Genomic DNA, 22,252 nt, shown 5'->3' with positions numbered 1-22,252 from the left:
GGAATAAGAGTTACTTTTCAGCTTAGAATATGACTGCATTGCATATAGTTTAATTTCTGTAATTTCCAATATCTGATATATGATGCATATGCACATTTTCAAAAATACTATGGATGACACGAATGACACGTGCACAAGCTCTTATGCAGTTCACGAATTTGGTGAGATTCATATTTATGGTCATAGTCAGAATACGAAGAAAACCAAGATTTGTGATCTTCGTATTAGCCACATTCAACCTACACTCTTATGCTAACTTTAAAAATGCACTGCATTTCTCAAAACTCAAAAGGATTTTCTTAATTTCTCAATGAAATTCTCTTTCAAATCCATACTCATTCATTCAATTTGCATCATTTTCAAACTCATTTCCCAATTCCATTTCAGAGAAATCGATTCTCCCAAAAATTTCTAAGTCTTTCCCAGGATTTGATTTTCTCAGAACTTTGAATTTTCAAATGACATTTCAAAGTATTTATCAAGTTCAAATCATGATTTCCCAAGATTTACACATTCTCAAATTTATTTTAAAAATCCCAAAATCGATTTTCTCAAAAACTTTGAATTACTTCTGAAATTGATTTTCCTAGAATTCTCAAATCCTATTTGGAAATCGATTTTCTTAGAAAAGGCAATTCCAATCTCAAAATCGATTTTCTCAAAGATCTGATTTTCCTGAGAATCCATTTTTCCATTCCAAAGATCATTTTCCAAAGAACTTCTTGATTTTCTCAAGATTCTCAAATCCATTTCCTCAGAAAAGCAATCCAAATCTCAAAATCGATTTTCCTAAAGTTCAAGTTTTCCTAAAAATCAATTTTCCAATGCAAATTTCTGATTTCCAATGAAATTCAATGATTTTCCCAGGAATTCCATTTTCAAGCACTTTTCGAGTCATTATCCAAGTACATTTCAATTTTCCAAAGCAAATATCATATTTTTCAAACTTGCATCTTTTCAAAATTCCATAGCACATGCCTGATTCTCTGTAAATTCTAGGAAAATAGAGCATAATTTAGATAATTTAACTTAGTCAAAGCACACATTTGATCCTTGGTTTAATTACATTTGGTAAAGGCGCCAAGAACGGTTGAACCTCGTACCGACAGGCGGATCCCATTCCACTAGATTTTCTCATAAATTTTTAAAACAGAGGCGAGTAATTTTCAAAACCATTTTCAAAAACTTTGGTCGAGTTTGACTCACAGAATCGTTTCTCTCTCTCTCGCAGAAGGAGGGGGGAATTTTGCAATGATACCAATTATCTTAACCAAAATAAGCTTTAAGGAGTCAGTCTGTACATGCACCATCGTTTAATAGCTTCTTAGAACAAAGTTTGAGAATAAACCATCTAAATGATAAAAATCCTTAAGTTATTATTTATGTGAGCAAACACAACAAAAAATATTGATTTTGAAATCAATTTAATAAGTTAAATGTTTTATTAAACCTCCTACACACAATACATTTTGAAAACATTGTCATTCCATCACCTATAAGAGAAATTAATTGAAATATGAGATAGTTCCATTAAGTATTAAATCGTTCAAGCTATTGTTAAAAGATAAACAACTAAATAGTTAATGAATATTGAATTAAAAAAGACAGATAGCCCATGGGATCTCGAAAACATCAGCCCTCATAACCCTCTTTAGCATCCTGCACTCATTCTACAGATCACATATTACCTAGAAAACATTTTATTTTGAAATAATGAGACGTTAAAGAGTTTCTGTAAGATTCACACAGCTAATGCAAGGTACAATACATAAAACTTGCATAATATATATATCGATCACCAAAGAATTGCATTCAACATCTAATAGGCAGATAAACAATTTTATAAGAAGTTCATACATTCATGATTCTAAAAATAAATATAAACAGGATATAACACTTTCAAGCATGCATAACTGCATTCAAATTGAAATCAAGGCATTCAATAATATGCATGAATCAACATAATCATATGAATATAATAAATGTATTGTAAAGTGAGCAAGTATTTTATGTTTCACTTGATTATCAAATACCTATCAGGTATGCGTAAGACCAACACGAAATAGACTAGATTACTTGGGTGTTTATTATGCTATGTATTTTAATTTACAGAGTAGTTGTCTGAGTCATCTCTCCTATGAGTGAAGTCAGGCTTTAAGAGGTAGCAGCGTGCTCAGAGTGAATTTACCCGAGGGCATGGCTTCATGCCACACGATGATCATGATCACTCACTTTTGCAGAAGTCCTAGGAACATGTCCGCCTAGGATATAAGAGACAGGCATGGTCTTCCTAAATTCTCAGGACTGAAGGACCACATAGGCATTGCCCTTCACAATATAATAAGAAAGAAAAGGCCTAGAGTGTTTCATACTGCCTATCCTCTCTAAGGCAGACCACCAACCATTCTGGTTCAACATACATTGGTAAAAGTATACCCAGAAATAGAGCATAGGTTTATCTTTATTAATTAAGTCATAGGTAAATGCATCTACCATTTAGGCTAGTGCATTGCCATCTCACTGTTCTCTCTTTGGAACCATAAATTATTATTTTATCGAGTACCCAACTTCTCATGCAACCCTATGCGATTTATATCATCATGTATGCATTTCATAAATACTGCATCTCAAAGCATAACATGAATTCTCATAAACAATGAATCATGTCAATACGCTATTCAATAATTTATTCATGTAGTATCACATAATTTTAATAATTAGAAAAATAAGCATGCATCATTGTCATAAATATGAATCAATCTGAGAACCACAGTTCTAACATCATTGTCAAATTATTTAAGTCTCGTGGCTAGAGTAGCCTGAAATCGCACAACTAAAATATGTGACCAATACACAAAAAATCATGTCGATATTCATCTTTTCACATGATTTGCAAATACAATCATGCTTATACTCAATTTATCATGAAAATAAGCACATTTAAGCTGTCATAAATAAATTTACTCATAAATATCAAATACAATTTGTTTAGGAGCCTTTTTTTAAGAATCATGGCATCCTTACACCAAACCACAACCATAACTTACCAATTGCAATTTAACTCACCTTTTTCTTTATCATAAATATTTATATCAGATCTGATATAATTCAAGACTATTTATACAATTTTTTAATAAAAACATCAAAACATAATTAAAGTTATAAACCTTGACTTTCCCAATAAGAGCTCCCACAAACCCTCATAGAGCAAATCAGTATGACTCCAATCAATGTGTTGATTTTATAGTACTCAAATCATATCAGACCTAATTAAAACATCTATGATAACATATTGAATTAATGAATCCACTACAACTAACCCATAATAAAAAACTAATAAGTCGATTTTCCCAATCTGAGCCCCATAAGCCCAAATCAGAAAGGCTTATATATTTTTAATTATGTTCAGTTATAGCCTTGCTTACAGATAACTTAATTCAGTTCATATTGTCCATAACTTGGAAAAATCATATCTCAACAACATATGCATTTGAAAAAATCAAAATTCAAAAAAGAGCTCAAAACCCTAAATTGATTTATGAGAAATCGGTGTTTTGATTCTCTCAAACATAAACCTTTACATATTCATTAAGTCAAGCAAGAATTCAAATATTAAATAAGCTAAACATGATGAACATAATCATATAAATAAAAATACTCTAATTTGGAATCAACCAAAATAGTTAATTTACAAGAGAATGAAGATTTGGTAATAGTTTTTAATTAAAACTTGCATAAATTCTAATTCAAATATTTCTAAATGTTTAGCCCTTTGTTTATGATTTAATAGGGTCAATTAACACTGATAATATGTCGTATATATATCAGAAAAATAGTAAACTTACAAGATCTAAACACATTATTAAATAATCATGAGCACAAGTCGTCAAGGAAATTCATATCCCTTATGACTCATTTTTACAAAATCTGTCAGAAATAACATACCACATATAAAATTATTATATTTTTAGTGTGGCTGCGTGTATCTGTTAAGAATATAACTCAATAAATTGATCTAAAAAATAATGAGTATAAAAATAATTAAAAATCTTTTACAAAACCCTATTATGATAGAGTTTTAATCCAGAATCTATAAACTGTAATATTTTCATTAGATTAATGTTTTTCTTAGAATTCATATAAAATATTTTTGACAAAACCCTTTTTACATAGTCTCTTATTATATGTTGGACTTCACCTAAATTTTTTATAAAATATTTAGAGTAGTTTTACTTGAGCGTTTATATCTTTTATGAGAGTTAGGTCGAAACAGTCCTCTAACCAGAGCAAAAAACTAGAGCTCTATTGAAACAAATGTTTCTTCTTCAATACGAATCCAAACTAGGTAAAACAAGATTCTAAAATCAAGAGTAAGATGCGTATAATATTTTTATTTAGATCTTTCAAACTAATATTCGAAGAGATGTTGATTTTTTTCCAAAATTAGTCAGGAATAACTTATCAGACATCTCAAACCTAGGTTTCTCAGAAAACATTTTTGTTAAAAATCTTCTTGAGACCATAAAACATTTTTGTTAATCATCCACTACATAAATCTTACCTAAAAAATTCATAGATCCTTAAGACAAAGAAGAAATTAGGTAGTCTCATCTCTACACCACCACAACCACCAAAGTTTGTGTAGGTTTAATGGCTGCACATACTACTCTAGACTTCCTAGTCGTTTTTAGGAGAAGACAAACAAGAAAAACAAAGCGTTAAAGAAGAGAGAGAGATTAAAAAAATCTAAAAAAAATAAGAGGAGCGTGTGAGAGGGGGTATATATATCCTCTCCACAATCCCTAACCCAGTTAAGAAAGGACTCGCCCTCTCTAAAATCGTCTGGAGGGGGAGAAGAGTCCTTTCTAGAAAACAAACTACCTTTTAGACTCCTACCTCTCTAGTTATTTGATTTTTTTTTTAAATTTTATTTTAGTAGGATTATTAGGTTTGACTATTCAACAACTAACCATTAACTATTCTAACTAATATTAACTCCTCAAGAAGTGAGGAACATCCCACCCTCTTAAATCTCTTAATTAGTGATTTAAATAAATTTTCTAATTAAAAATATTAATTATCACTTTTATTTATTTATTTATTTATTTAATTTATTTATCTGAATCTAAAACTATATATTATTTTAATTCATATGGACTCTTCGATCCAAATGGAGGACCACATAGTACGTCCCCTATGAGGGTCCAATCCATAACCATTGGACCCAATTAATGTTTTAAATTGGATCCAATCCAAACAACACATGAGATTCATATTGGATCCAAATACCGATTTTAGATCTAAAACCAAAGTCTAATATTTAAAACCACTCAAACTCGATTAGTCTTCATATTTTAGCTTTTTCAATTATTCTTGAAATATTCTTCATAACTTGAAACAAATATTCATAATTAATCAAAATTGAGAAAATCAAGAATTCACAATTATAGTAATGAATGCATCAATGATTCATCGTTTATTCATTTTAATTATCAACAAAAAATCTTGGGTTTTACATCCTTACTGTTCCATGATCGGATCATAGTATGATATTTTTGGAATTTGATCACATGGGTCTCATCCAGTTTTTATATCAAAATGGGGGCTAGAAATTGTTTTTATTTTGTTGGTTAAAATTTGGTTTAAACTATTACAACTAGGTTGCATTAATGTATTAATACCTTTGAAAATTATGCTACATGTGAACCCTGCATATACAAGGTTTTATTGCATGTAATGTTAGGACTCAAGTCATAGGTATATGTTATTGCATATGCTACCATGTGTATGATGTGAAACATGCAGAGATATTGGTGTATAAATGTCTTGTGCATATTAATATTATGTAAATCATACTAGTGATGTGTATATCCTGTTAGTGGATGTGAATGTGTTGCCATGATAATGACATGATAATTATCTGTGACATATGGATTGGTCTATACACCATGGTTACGAATAAATTATGCTTGTACATGTTTTGGCTCGTGAGTGTGGGTTCAAGGTACCAAGGTGGTGCCTTGTGTGCACAAGTTGTGATGTGACTGTGTTGTATGTGTTTCCATGATAATGACATGATAATTATGTGTGACATATGGGTTGATCTATACACCATGGCTACAAATAAATTATGCGTGTACATGTTTTGGCTCGTGAGTGTGGGTTCAAGGTACCAAGGTGGTGCCTTGTGTGCACAGGTTGTGATGTGACTGTGTTGTATGACCTATATGGTATACTTGTTCAGGGGGTTGCCTGGGATAGGGCATGAGTTTAAAATAGACTAGGTCTGTACTTAAATGACATTACCTTATAAAATTTAGATACTTCTACACATAAATTGAGATGCTGCTTGACTGGTTTAAAGGCACTGGGGTGCTTGTTGCTCGACGAGTTTAAAGGTGCCAGAGCACACTTAATGGGTTCACATAAATAAATAGAAACTTGATATCCTACCAACCTAGGGTGGGAATCTTTGGGCTCATGCCACTACAACAGTGTGGTTCGTTACCTATGTGGGTATTTGAACCATTGGGTGCAATACATATTGGGCACCTGCGGATTAGGTAATAAAATTGCTGATAACAAAATTAATAACCCATTCAGACTTGGGCTTACCTTAGAGAGGGTAAGTGGTATAAAACTTTGAGAATGACTATGCTATTATGCTTTGAGTGACAATGGCTCATTGATCCCCAGAGGTTAGACTATCAATTTGTCCTAGGTGGTAGATGCAAGTTCTTTTGCAAAAGTTAGGTGTGAATCCTATTTTTGTTTGGCCTTTGAGAGTTTTCTCTCGGTTATTATACCGCTCTCATTGGATTTCGGTTTCAGTTAGTCATTCAGGTTAACAATACACATAGCATAATAAACCTATGAGTGTTCTCTTCTGTTACAGTTGCCTCAGTCTGCGAGTACCCGTGGGATAATTAAAAAAAAACTCAATTATTACATTTTGTTTATGTGGAACTTATGTTGTATTGTGCTAGAAAATGCTTATGATGATCTGTGACTATTTATATGTCATGAGTATGAGTTATGAAATTAATTGTTTCATGTGATATTCATCTAGTTATGTCATGGTATGATATGGTCTTATAACTTGTTGATAATCCATAGAATTGTACATCCTTGGTACTTTATACATATGCATAGACACAATAATCCTACTATTCAGACTACTTATAGTCTGACCCTACTATTTAAACATTTCAGGTGAGGAATAGATGATGTAGATTGGTTGTGGGATGTTGTACGAGCCTTGATGCATGAGTTTTTGATATTGCCGGGGAAACTTTTAAATAGTTTAACTATTCTCATTTCTACTCTTGTAATGAACTTATAATTTTATCTGATGTTAGACTTTCTTAAAACATGTGCAATGATATCTTTGGTATGAATGCTCTGTGACATGCCTGAGAAGGTTGACCCGAAGTAAACTTAGTAGTTTTGTTGTGTTTAAAAAAAAATGGCCACAAAATTGGGTTAAAGTTTTAGAGTGTTATAGTTTTAGTATCAAAGCTTGGGAACAAAAATTCTTGAATCATGATTATACAACAACCCAACCAATGCTCTATGTGTATAATTCAATTTAGTTGTTTTGCATTTGGTGCTATCTATTTTGTGAAAAAAAAAATGAATAATTATAGGAACACTATAATTAAATAGAGATAATTTAGATTCTAACAAGCTTGTTGATAGACTGGTTTATAGATGTATCATCGAGTCAATACCAATGCGAGCATGGCTAATGAATGGCAGGAGCAGAGGGGCTTCATCATGGACACCATCAATGATCTGGCTTAAACGATGAATACACATTTGCAAAATCAGAATGAGCAAGCTGCAACTGCCGGTGTACCTCATAACTCTGGCTTGGTAACTTACAAAAAATTTCTAAAGCTCGACCCACCGACCTTTTCTGGAAAGGCTGACCGGGAAATGACTGAGAGCTAGATTAAAGAGACCGAACGAGCCTTTCGTGTACTACTTGTACCTAAGGATAGGCAAACGAACTTCAATACTTATAGACTGAAGAGAGATGCTAGGAAATGGTGGGACATTACGTGGGAGGTCAATTTTGCTGAGATAGATCATATTCCCTAGAGAGTCTTTCAGGAGGCATTACTGGAGACAAATTTTTCCAGCATGCTCTAGATAGGAAGCAGTAAGAATTCCTTGAGCTAAAGCAAAGAAGTACGAGCTTGGTGGACTATACCACCAAGTTTCAGACCCTAGAGAGATATTGGCTCAACTTGTTTGCCAACAACAAGGTGAGGGTGATTAAGTACATCTGTGGGCTCAAGGACGGTTTAAGATATCGCGTGATGACTAGTTGACCATCGACCTTCCATGACGCCATCGAAGCTACCACCACATTAAATAAAGAATGGAAAAAGTCTAGGAATTCTTATAATAAATTATTAATGAACCTTAATAATAGACATTGAATGTATATGTGGATGCAGTATCGAACTGAGAATAACCGAAAAATATCGAAGATATCAGGAGTTTTCTTGGTTTGACAGGCTACTATCGGAGGTTTATTTAGGACTTCTCACAGATCTCCCTACCTATGACCAAACTCCTTAAGAAAGAAGCCAAGTTTTATTTGACCAATAAGTGTGAGGAAAGCTTTCAGACTCTAAACAAGAAGCTTACAATTGTCTCTGTCTTGACCTTGCCCTTTGGTCAGGGTGGCTTTGTGGTATACACGGATTTAGGTATAGGGTTAGGGTGCGTGTTAATGCAAAATAATAAAGTTATAGCATACACATCTGGCCAACTGACGACCCATGAGCGAAATTATCCGACGTATGACCTAGAATTGACAATTGTAGTATTTGCTCTGAAGATATGATCACATTACCTATACGAAGAACAATTTGAAGTATTTACAGATCACAAAAACCTTAAATATTTATTCTTGTTGAAGGGATTGAATATGCGGTCACAACATTGGCTATAATTCATAAAAGACTGCGAATTTACCATTTTCTATCACCCGAGAAAGGCAAACGTCATAACAGACTCTCTTAGCCGCAAGGTGGGTGACACTTTGGCCGCTTTGGTTGAAAAAGGATAAAGATTAGTGAAAGATTTTACGAACTAGAAGCCCTTTGTAAACAAATATGGGACTATCGCTATCCAGTCTGTCTGCTCACCCTGAGATCCTTACAAAGATTATTGAGAGTTAGAAGAAGGATCCTCAATATAAAAAACTTAAGTCACGTATATAACAGGAAGATTCCTCATTCATACTTAAGGAAGATTACAGTATCTAGATGCAAAAGAGTCTTTGGATCCCTAATGACCCTAAATTAAAAGAAGAATTATTAGGTGAAGCTCATAAGTCTAAGTACACCATATACCTAGGAAGTACAAAAATGTTTAAAGACTTACAATGGGAGTATTGGTGGAACAACATGAACCGAAGGTCGCAAGGTAAGATGACTGATTAAGTTTTTACGTGCTTATTTTGTGAGTCCATTACTTTCATGGCTCAATATAACACTATTTGTTGGCTTGGATTTGCCAGTTATATCTTGAAGTACTTGACTTGCCAGCAAGTCATGATCGAACATCAGAAACTTGGCAGAATATTACAACAGATGGAAATCTCATGATGGAAGTAGAAGGAGATCATCATAGATTTCATAGTGGGTTTACCCATAGACAAAATGACACCATAAAGATATTAGTGGATAGACTTACCAAATTGGCTCACTTTTTGCACATCCAGATCAGCTAATCCCTGGAGAGCGTAGTAGACATATATATAAGGAAGATATTTCACTTGCATGGATTACCAGTCTCGATCATATCTGATCAGGATTCATGCTTTACTTATCGATTTTGGAGGCAATTACAACAAGCCTTGGGTATAAAATTAAAGTTGATTACCATTTTTCATCCTCAAACCGACGGGCAATCAAAGAAGACCATACAGATTTTGGAGGATATACTATTAGTCTGTATTCTAGATTGGAAAGGTGATTGGGACAAACACGTGGTATTGGCCGAGTTTGCTTACAATAACAGCTACCATGTGAGCATTGGCATGATGACCCTATAGATTACTAGTGTATTAGGATGAGGTAGGTGAACGATCCATAAAATCACCAATTTTGATACAACATTATATGCAACAGGTTCAGCGGGTAACTTAGAGCCGATAGAAGAGCTATATGGACCAATGATGCAGAGAACTCACTTTTGAAGTAGGAGATCATGTTTTTGTAAAAGTGTTACCAATTAAAAGTGTATTCTGATTTGGCAATAAGAGAAAATTGAGTCTCAGATATGTAGGTCCATTTATGGTTCTGAAGCAAGTTGGTGAAATAACATACCAGGCAGCCCTACCATCTCAGTACACACAAATTCATAATATATTCCATGTGTCCATGCTGAGAAAGTATATTCATGACCCATCTCATGTGATCCAATACGAGGATATAGATATACGTGAAGACCTGACTGTTGAAGAGAAGCCAGTGGAGATATTAGAACAGAGGGAGCGAGTATTGAGATCCAAGACTATTCCTCTCGTCAAGGTTAAGTGGCAACATCATGGTATTGATGAAAGTATGTGAAAACTCGATGTCAGTATGAGAGAAAAGTACCTCAGTCTTTTTTAGTAGTCCTTGTATGAGAATTTTGAGAATGAAATAAATTTAAGGGAGAGAAGATGTAACGGTTGTGAATTTTGTTACATGAATAAACATGGATTTTGATGGCTGAAATGTTATATGGGGGTATTTTTACTTTTGAATTTATTTTTTTTGAATCCCGGATATTTTATTTGGATCTCTGATATTGGATTCTTGTTATCCTATTTGGATTCAGATATTGGTTCATGGATATTTTATTCGGATCTTTGATATCAGATCCCTGTTATCTTATTTGGATTTTAATATTGGATCCTAAATATTTTATTCAAATCTTCGATATCGAATCCCTATTATCTTATTTGGATATTTTATATTTGATCATGGATCTTTAATATCGGATCCTTGATATCTTATATGGATATTTGATGTTGGATCTCAGATATTTTATTCAGATCTTTGATATCGGATCTTCGATATCTTAATTGGATTTTTATATTGGATCCATGACATCTTATTTGGGTCATTGATATTGGATTCTTAATATCTTATTTGGATATCTGATTTTGGATCCATGATATCTTAATTAGATCTCAAATTTTGGATCTTCTAATTTGATTCTCTGAAAGTCTGAATTTTTTAATAGATTTGGATAGCTCCAATATGAATCCAAAAATATGAATGGATCTTAGATCCTCGTTAAGTAGATCCAATTACTCATGATACAAGTAACTCAAGTAGGGTGGGGGTGTCACCCACCTACTTAAAATATAAAATATATATATATATATATATATATATATATATATATATATATATATATATATATATATATATATATATATATATATATATATATATATATATATAATGCTAAAGCAGGTCAGTAAAAATTGTAACGTAAATTCCACCAAAAAGAAAAGTAAAAACAATGGAGAGGTTAAAAAAAAGAAATGGGTAACTTATAGAGGGGGGAAACCACCTCTCATGGACCCATTCACAGGAAGCAGATCAGGTCATGTTGAACATGAGCGTTTTTGCTCATGCCAACATCGTGGCCGTCTGTTTGCATTTTGGATGAATGCCACGTTGTTTTGTTGACTTTTGAGCTTTTTAAAATGCAAATCGGATGGCCACGATGTCAGCATGAGCAAAAACGCTCATATGTTCAGCATGACCTGATCTGCTTCCCCATTCACATATTGCTGAAGAAAAAAAGGGGGAAACCGAACCCCTTTTTTCTCTCTAACTTTCATCTCTTTCCCCCTATCAAATATGATTACCTCTTTTATGAACCAACATTCATTTATCACTATATTTTGTTTTAACTTTTTATTCCGCAAAGCTCTTATGAGGTTTTGAGATGTCGGTAGCATAAGCATCAACACTATATACTTTGTCAGCCTGGTCTGTTCACATGAACATCTGTGCCTCTGATTTAAGGTATTGGTTCTTGCTCATGTTAGTTAAGAAGTTGAACTTTCTTTTTTCTCAAATGTGAAACCAGATGTGGTCAGTAGTCAGTATAAAGACATTGGGTTCTTGCATATACCTGTTCTTTTTTTTCTGTCAGCAGAGTTTACTTTGGTGTAGGGTGCAAACTTGGTAACAGAAGAAAAAAAAATGGGTTGGTCATCAGGACAGATTTAAATGTCCCGAACTGGTTCCATAGGGTGTCGTTGGTCTAGTCCAGGCCTATACTCAGCCACAGATCACTGGGACTGTGACCCATACCGTTCCTTGATTGGATCATAGTTTGATATTTTTGGAATTTGATCACATGGGACTGAGCCTGTTTTTCTGTCAAATTGGGGCTAAAAGTTATATGTATTTTGTTGGTTAAAATTCGGTTTAAACTATTACAACTAGGCTGCATTAATGTATTAGTACGTGTGAAATTTATGCTACATGTGAACCCTGCATATACAAGGTTTTATTGCAGGTAATGCTAGGACTCAAGTCATAGGTATATGTTATTGCACACGGTACCATGCGTATGATGCAAAACATGCTGGGGATACTAGCATATAAATGTATTGTGCATATTAATATTATGTGAATCATACTAGTGATGTGTATATCTTGTTAGTGGATGTGAATGTGCTGCCATGATAATTATGTGTGACATTTGGGTTGGTCTATACTAGAGTTACCGGAAGCTTCTTAGACAGGTGGGAAGCTCGCTTCGGAAGCGCGATACTCCTCGCTTCCGAAACTTGATGAAAACCTCGATTCCCCCACGCTTCTTCTATGCTTTTCACACGCTTCATTTCTTCTTATTATATGTTCTCTTACTCAACTTTTTATACTTTTTATGTGTTTTCTTCTACTCTTCTCATTCACTTCCATGTGCTTTCGCTAAATTGGTAGTCATCATTTTTAGATTTTGTTAAAAATTTAATTCTTACACTAAAAAATCATGAAATTTAATATTAGTCACTTTTATTATAGTTTTTATTTGTGTTTTATTTTGATTCTCATTCTATTCTTATATTTCTTTTTTTTATTCCTCGCTTCTCGCTTCCTATATATTTTAAAATACATCGCTTCTCGATTCCGCTTTCCGTATCGTTTCTCGCTTCCGCTTCCTAGTCTGGCAACCTTGGTCTATACACCGTGGCTATGAATAAATTGTGCTTGTACATGTTTTGGCTCGTGAGTGAGCATGGGTTCAAGGTACCAAGGTGGTGCCTTGTGTGCACAGGTTGTGATGTGACTGTGTTGTATGGCCTATATAATATACTTGTACAGGCGGTTGCTTGGGAATTGGCATGAGTCTAAAATAGACTTGGGGGGGGGTGTAATTGTAATGGCACCACCTTATAAAATTTAGGTATTTTCACAGATAAATTGAGATGTTGCTGGTTTAAAGGCACCGGGGCGATTGTTGCTCGACGAGTTTAAAGGTATCAGAGCACAGTTAATGGGTTTGCATAAATAAATACAAACTTGATGTCTTATCTACCTAGGGTGGAATATTTGGGCTCATGCACTACGACAGTGTGGTTTGTTACTTATGTGGGTACTTGAACCATTGGGTGCAATACATATTGGGCACCTATGGGATCAGGTAATAAAATTGTTGATAACAAAATTAATAAAATAAATAACTCATTCAGACTTAGGCTTACCTTGGAGAGGGTAAGTGGTACAAAACTCTAGATACAACTGTGTTATGTTTCGATTGACAATGGCTCATTGATCCCCTGTCCTTGGAGTTAGGGGGTTGGACTACCAATTTGTTTTAGGTGGTAGATCCAAATTCTTCTGCAAAAGAAATGTGATCATATTTTTGTTTGGCCTTTGTGAGTTTTCTCTCGGTTGTTATACCGCTCACTTTGGATTTCAGTTTCAGTTAGTCACTCTGGTTAACAATATACGTACCATAATAATCCTCTGAGTGTTCTCTTTTGTTACGGTTGCCTCGGCCTGCGAGCACCCTTGGAATAATAAAAAGAGAAACTCAATTATTACATTTTGTGTATTTTGTTCATATTGAACTTGTGTTGTTTTGTGCCAAAAAATGCTTATGATGATCTGTGACTATTTGTATTGTTTCATGTGATATTCATCTAGTCATGTCATGATACAATATGGTCTTATAATTTGTTGATAATCCATAGAATTATACATCCTTGGTACTTTGTACATATGCGTAGACATGGTAATCCTACTCAGTGTTGTGAGAGGCGAACGCCTCATTACCTGAAGCATACGCCTCAGAGGTGAAGCGTAAGCTCAAAGAATCGAGGCGCTGTAGTGAGGTGTTTGCAGGCTCGAAGTACACGCTTCACATGGGTGAAGCGCACGCCTCCCGTCGTGGCACGCTTCGCTTCTAAGGCGTACACATTATGTCACATTGATGTAATCCGCATTTCTCTCTCTAGTTCGTCGTTCGTACTCGTACCATCACTTCTTTCTTTTTCTCTGATCGATTTTGCGATTATCGAGCGAGAAAACCCTAATTCGGATTGGAATGAGCATCAATTTTCTCATCGGAGGCGAAAAGGTTCGATTTTTTCATCTATTTTGCATTTTTTTGGATATTCAAGCTAGGGTTTCGGGTGTGTTCTCTTTTGTATTTTGTGGATGGTTTTGGCATAGTTTATGTTTGGTTTTTCTCGCATGGTTAGGATCTTTATGCAGATTTCAGTTTCCCTGGGTTTTTTTTATGGATCCCATTTTTTGTTTCTGGTATGCGTGGTGGAATAGGGTTTTCATTGGAAAACTTAGGCTTTTGGTTGTGGATACGGTTGGGGAATTGGGGTTTATTTCCCTCAGTTCGGCCTTTGTGTATAGCGCTGGTTGGTTATGGATTTTGATAAGGTATTGGGATCACTGAGGAGTCGTGTAATTAGGGTTTGTTCTGCTTGGCGCCGAAGCTCACTGGAATGGTTGTTTTGTGAGGTCTGGTCAGGGCTTTGGATCGTCGAGAAACTTGAGTAACTAGGGTTTTATTTCATGAAGTGCCCCTTTTTTATGATGTGTTGGAAAGGCTGGGCTTTGGAGTCACCAAGAACATGTCGTGCTTAGAAGTTGGTTCCCTCTCCCACATCCTTCATGCAACGGGGAGGTCTGTGTGGGGGTTTTAGGGTTCGATCTCTGAGAGCCTGGTTTGCGAGGGTTTAGCGATATAAGATAGTGGAACCATCCAAGAGTATTGTTTAAGCTTCCTATTCTTTATAAATTTTCATGCACCTCCTTTTGTGGCTTGTTATGTTTTTCCATCTCGGCTAGCTAAGGCAATCATAACATGAATGTTGGTTGGTTTTCAAATCAGTGACAAGGATTTAAGTTTAATTCTTTCAGAAAATCCACATTTCAACACGGTAATGTAGATTAATTGTGGCCTTGATTTATGAGAATCGAGTTACTCAATGCTTCAGATCATTGAAGAATTTTATAATGGGGACCTATTTTTTTGTTTCTACTTCTACTTCATGATATCCTTCTACAAAAGTCACTTGGATGTTATAAATTTGGTTTCTATCTTGTTCAGGTGTGATATTGGTGTCTTGTTCTGATGAGGGCTATGCATGTTGGTTGTTAAATGAACTTCCTTGGTTTTATGCATATCATACCCTATTGTGGTAATATTGTTGACATGGTTCTTGCTTGTTAGGCTCTCGGTAGCTTAATTTTTTAATCCTTTTTTTTTCTTTCTGGGTTCTCAAACCCAATATCTTTGGTGAACTCATTTCACCTAATGTATTTTTACTTTGTGAGATAGTTGAATCTGGAAAATCTTGTGTCAAGTTTGTTGATGTCTTCCACGCATTGCTTTCCCTAGGTGCATGGAACAAATTTGTTGGCTTGCTGTGCATCAGTTAAGATCAAAGAGACATCCGAAGGAGGATCTTGAGTTAAACTAGGCCATTCTTTGTTTTCAAAAGGCAGTACCATGACTGCCAATTGTGTTGTGAGGTTTTCTGAGCCAATTACCATTGATGATGATGATGACGATGTCCAAATATTTTCCCCAAGATCGTTCATAGAGGTAAGTGCAAGCACCTGTATTATTTTCAAATGTATGTGGCATGAATGCATTTCATATCAATTATACAATGGCAGTGGTTATGTGGTGATGTGGTCAATTTTTATTTTACATAAATGGTATTTAACAACTGTAAATGAACATGATAATCTTCAATGCATTGTTGAAATACTGTTGTTTTTTTACTTTTTCTTTAGGATCGTCCAACTTATTTGATGTTTTATGTGCATCACTGGGCTTCTATTGCACCTTTTGCTATGCTTTGTTGTCTTGCAAGCTAAGGGTTTATATTTATGTTGTTATATTTGTAGGGAAGATGGATGCTTTCTCATGGAAGGTCCGGGTCCCCTGTTATTACTGAAGAAGATTTGGAACTTTGTCTCAGAGTTAGAGGTCAGTTTTTGCTTTGTTGTCTAAAAGATCAACTTTTATTTAAAAGAGTGTAACCATTATTTACATGATTTATGAGTGGCTGTGATAGTTAAACCAAATAGTTGTCTGCACGGTTATGATCATGTGGGAATTGCTTTGTATACATCTGTTTTTTTGGTCTGGTGGTTCTATGATGTGTATTATGTCTTGATACTAGTTGATTTCAGTTTCTTCCTTTTTCTATAGTTTTTGATCGAGTTTTGGAGCTTGTAGTGGTGTCAATTATATCTCTGTGCAAGTTTTTTTTTTCAACAGACTAGTTTTCTCTGTCACATGGACACTTCACTTGTGTATCTCGTATCGACACGTTGCAATATGACACTTCATTGACATAGTCAACCAGTTTCACGCTCAGTCAACATTGTGTCATTAACTTTATCTATTATATTTTATAATCTTATATACTTATTTCATATTCACTTGAGTTTTTAATTTGTCATCACTGAGCTCTGAGGTGGGTATAAAAAAGAGAGATAAAAATGGAGCTTCTCTAAAGCTGGAAATGAAACCGGGGACATGGTGGATGAACAAGATCACAAGTGTAGGTTCGTTTCTCATTTGGAACAAAATTATCTGGAGTTAATTGCATTTGTTTGCTCGGTGGAAGGAGAGTCCATTGTTGATCCAAGGATCGTGTGCAATGTCTCACTGCTTTTTATTCCCACCACCAGGATATGAAAAGAAAACTAGAACTGCCAATTTAGATTTGTTACTAAAGGTTGTTTGCCTTCCCATTTTGCTTTAATTGGGTTAGATTCTAATTTAGCATCACATTAATATCGTTGGAAGTATTTTATTTTCTCGATACCAATGTATATGATTATAATCACTATATTTTTTTATTACTTTCTTTTGTTCATGGTATTACTAGTATTAGAGTTGAGTAGATTGGATAGATTACTGATATTTGTTTGTTGTGTTGAATTGTGCTACTGATTTAACATGCTACTGTTTTAAACTTTTGCATGGGCATTGGTTTTATGTTGTTTGGTTAATAAATGACTGGTTGGTTGATTAGAACCTTCTAGAGATTGACCTTTATTATTTTGACCATGAAGCTTACGCTTCAATGCCTCGAGGCTTATGCCTCGCTTCATAACAGGATCAACGCCTCGCTTTGCCTCATCGCATTTAACAACCTTTATCCTACTATTCAGATGGGTTGTAGTTCGATCCTACTATTTAAACATTTCAAGTGATAAATAGACAGTGTAGAGTGGTTACAAGATGTTGTAGGAGCCTTGATGCATGAATTTTTAATATTTCTGAGGCAACTTTTAGATAGTTTAACTGTTTCCATTTCTACTCTTGTAATATTTGGTATGAATGCTCTCTGACGTGCCTAAGATGGTTGACCCGAAGTGAACTTAGTGGTTTCGTTGTGTTTAAAAAAAAGGTCACAAAATCGGGTTAAAGTTTTGGGGCGTTGCAAGTAGTCATATTTATAGACACCTCTTTGGATACATCCAATGCACTTCTTTGAACACAATAGTTGTGTCTATTGTTAGTTGTTAGTGTCAAAGAACCTCCCTCTAAACTTCTAACATGAAGTTTTAAAACCACCATATTTTTTAGGAAGCTTTTTTGAATCGTCAAGGAGCAGGACATACTAACAACTCATGGAAGGAGGTCCTAGATGACGAGAAGATGTTGATGCGTAAGGCAGTTTATGTAAATATATTGCCTAATTATATCTTGATAATCATATAAATTTATAAAAAAAGTGTTACTAACTATATTTTAATAATTTGGTGCATGAAGAGTTTGATTTAGACAAATATATACCTGAATATCAGAGGTGCATGGAGAAACAACTTCAACTATCATACTCAAATGGTGCGAGAATGTTTCTATAAGCATTAATAGAAGTTTTAAAACCACAATATAGTAGAATAACATCCTATCTTTAAGTATAGAAAGGAATTTGCAAGTTTTTCACTGAAGACTATTGGGTGATAAATATTATATATATATATATTTATTTATAAGTAAATAAATGTTTAAATTGTTAGATTTTTTTCTACTAATTAATCTTTTCCTGGTTAATAACGAATGTCAAAGAAAAATTCAGTGAATAAAGCAAAACATACAGTCCAACATACCAGTTGATCATTTTCGTACATACTGAGGTATCATACGATAAAAAGTTTTTTATTTCTTAAGTTTATTTATTTTTCATATAGTATAGTGTTAAATATGTTTGATTTAATAAATTCTTAATTCGTTATTTGAAAAATGAAATAGATGAATAGAAATCGATGATGAGTGCATTTTACAAATAGATGAACATCGAACAACATTCATTTGTAATGAAATAGAAGACACTTTTGTAAGTACACTACAACAAAGCAGTAGATTGGCGACGACCACCTTCCGTCGCTAATCCGTCGCTAACCATGTTAGCGACGGATTAGCGACAACGCGGCGACAGTATGCTTACGTCGCGAATATTTCGACGCTAACTGGCGACGGAATAATTTCGTCGCCAAGTCCGTCGCTAATTGCGACGGAATAACGAGCGCTACATTCCGTCGCCAATCCGCCGGTACTAAACGGCGACCACGGCGTGGCGACGGATTTAATTCCGTCGCTAAGCCGTCGCTAGATTAATATGAATAGCGACGGAATCATCCGTCGCTAATCCGTCGCAAAAACGAAAAAAAATCAAAAAAAATTTATTTAAAAATTAATTACGGAGAACTGTACAATTTATATTTCTTGTACAATTTATATTTCCTGTAAATAAAAAACAAACCACACAAAAAAATTCATATAACAAGTATCTATAATAATTAATCGTTCCACCTTAAAACTAAGAAGTTTAATTATTTACAATTCAACAATTACAATTAGGAAAAATAAAAAAAATAGAACTTCTTCAACAAAGTCCTCTAATCATCGCCAAGATTTTGTGCGTCTTCTTGTTCATTGTCTTTATCTGTCCCTTCAGCTCCACTACCCTGATTATCGCTAGCAGCCTACACAAGAAAAGAACAGTCAGTATTGATAAACAAAATATAATGAAATAAATTACACACTATATGTGATTCTATCATGTGCTCATGTGTGATCTAAGGCAATAAAAAAACTCTATATGTGATTCTATCATGCTCATATGTGTGCTAAGGCAGTCAAAAAATTGAATATGTGATTATAGCATGTTCATATGTGTTCTAAGGCATCTAAAAAAACTCTATATGTGATTCTACCATGCTCAGATGTGCTTTAAGGCAGGCAAAAAACTATATATGTGATTCGATCATGCTCGTATGTGTGCTAAGGCAGTAAAAAAATTGAATATGTGAATATAGCATGCTCATATGTGCTCTAAGGCAGGCAAAGCCAAAAATTTTATATGTGATTCTATCATAAATGATATATAACATGTTCATATGTGTTCTAAGGCAGTTAAAAAACTCTATATTTTATTATAGCATGCTCATATGTGTGCTAAGGCAGTCAAAAAACAGAATATGTGATTATAATATGCTCATATGTGTTCTTAGGCAGTCAAAAAACTGAATATGTGATTATAGCATGCTCATATGTGTTCTAATGCAATCAAAAAAACTTTATATGTGATTCTATCATGCTCATATGTGCTCTAAGACAGACAAAAAGTTAAATATATATATATGTGATTCTATCATGCTCATATGTGTGCTAAGGCAGTCAAAAAATTGAATATGTGATTATAGCATGTTTATATGTGTTCTAAGGCATATAAAAAAACTCTATATGTGATTCTACCATGCTCAGATGTGCTTTAAGGCAGGCAAAAACTATATATGTGATTCGATCATGCTCGTATGTGTGCTAAGGCAGTAAAAAAATTGAATATGTGAATATAGCATGCTCATATGTACTCTAAGGCAGGCAAAGCAACTTTATATGTGATTCTATCATGCTCATATGTGTGCTAAGGCAGTAAAAAAAATGAATATGTGATTATAGCATGTTCATATGTGTTCTAAGGCATCTAGAAAAACTCTATATGTGATTCTACCATGCTCAGATTGCTTTAAGATAGTCAAAAAAACTATATATGTGATTATACCTGAGAGGGACCTGGAATCGAAGATCCCCTATCCTGAACAGCGGCCTTGATCTCATTTCGGAGAAAGGGGGCGACGGTGTATTGGAAGTAGTTATTCAGTGATTCATTAATGATCTCGCGTACATCATCACCGGAAAGAATAGTCGGCTGCTTGGAGCTTATGTCGGCGCAAGAAGTTGGTGAGCCGTAACTGGAAGAACCAATAACTGGTGAAGTGTTCATATTACTCCCAAACCCGAACACGCGACCTTTTTTGGGTTCACCTGCTGCAGTCACCCATGCTGTAGGATCAAATGATGGATGCTGAGTAGCGTCTTCACCATATCGCTCTACCATTTGTTGCTCATATGCCTCCTACAAAATAATGTTTAAAGTATTCATTAATAATTAATGATAACATTATGATGACTTGCATATATATTGCAATGATTATTAATAGAATTAATACATACCGTTGTCGTTCTCGCCTTCTCTGATACGAAGACTCCTGTGGTCTTCCGTTTATGTGTTTCTACAAACACATCCTTATATGGTACACTGCCTCCTTTTTCTGCTTCCTGCGAAGTTAAATGATAAAAGATTTAGTACACAAATTTGCAACTATACTTATAAAATTAATATTATATATTGATGAGTTACCATTTTCTTTAGGTGGCTCCCAAATGTCTTAGATCCACCTGTGTGTAGATGGGCTTCGGGCATCTTCGATCAATTTTGTGAAGCCTTCGCAGAGCGATTTTTAAATGCATCTCCCGCCCACATATCGCACATTTCATCCCAGTAATCTCTCCTGATAGTAATAGGACCATGGCCCTTCCACAATAATGGATCATCTACTACGCCAGATGCTTTTTTTGCTGCAGTCTTCATAGTGTGCAGCATGTCTGCAAATCGATTGGCAGCCACCTTCTGCCACACCTTCCTTGCATCATTTTCTTCCACCGTAGTTGCAAAGCGATTCGAAGCCTACAAATATTTTCAGAAAGTTAGTAGACATTGCTTAAATAAATTAAATATGAAACACATTAACTATGAGGAACAACTATATACCATGAATGAGGACCACAATCTGTCTAATACCTCCTTTGGGTACTCTTTCCATTGAGCAACTGGTCCTGGTAGATGTTGAAGAAGTGAATTCCTAATCTCCCGTACTACTTCTTGTGGCTCAAACCTCGTGCTGCACATGAATTGTTACACAGTAAATATCAATATAAAATATTTAAAAGATATGCAATAATTGAAAACAAAATACTTACGGTCGATTATCGATATACACTATTCGAATGAGTCTTCTTGTGCCAACCTGTGAAGACCCTGTTTCCTGTGTTGGCTGTTGACTTGTGCGATCAACTGGTGTAGGTGGGTCGTGTACAGGCGCAACATCATCTGTAAAAAAATACACACCAAGTTCTCAGAATGTGCATTTGAACTAATCAAGCATCTAATTAGTTATATGATATACCTATCACAGGAGCCCGTGAAGATGAAGGTTGAGCCTGGCTACTACTAGATGAGCGACCACTATAACCTCCACGAACCATATTCTAACAAATAACATATGTCATACAATACATTCAAATAATTCACATCAAGTATTACAATGCATTCAAGTCATTCACATCAAGCATTGCAATGCATTCAAATAATTCAAATCATTGACAT

This window comes from Nuphar pumila, chromosome 6, assembly GCF_984573655.1.
Source record: "Nuphar pumila chromosome 6, dmNupPumi1.hap1.1, whole genome shotgun sequence".
Lineage (NCBI taxonomy): Eukaryota > Viridiplantae > Streptophyta > Magnoliopsida > Nymphaeales > Nymphaeaceae > Nuphar > Nuphar pumila.
Note: the sequence above shows the minus strand (reverse complement) of the source record.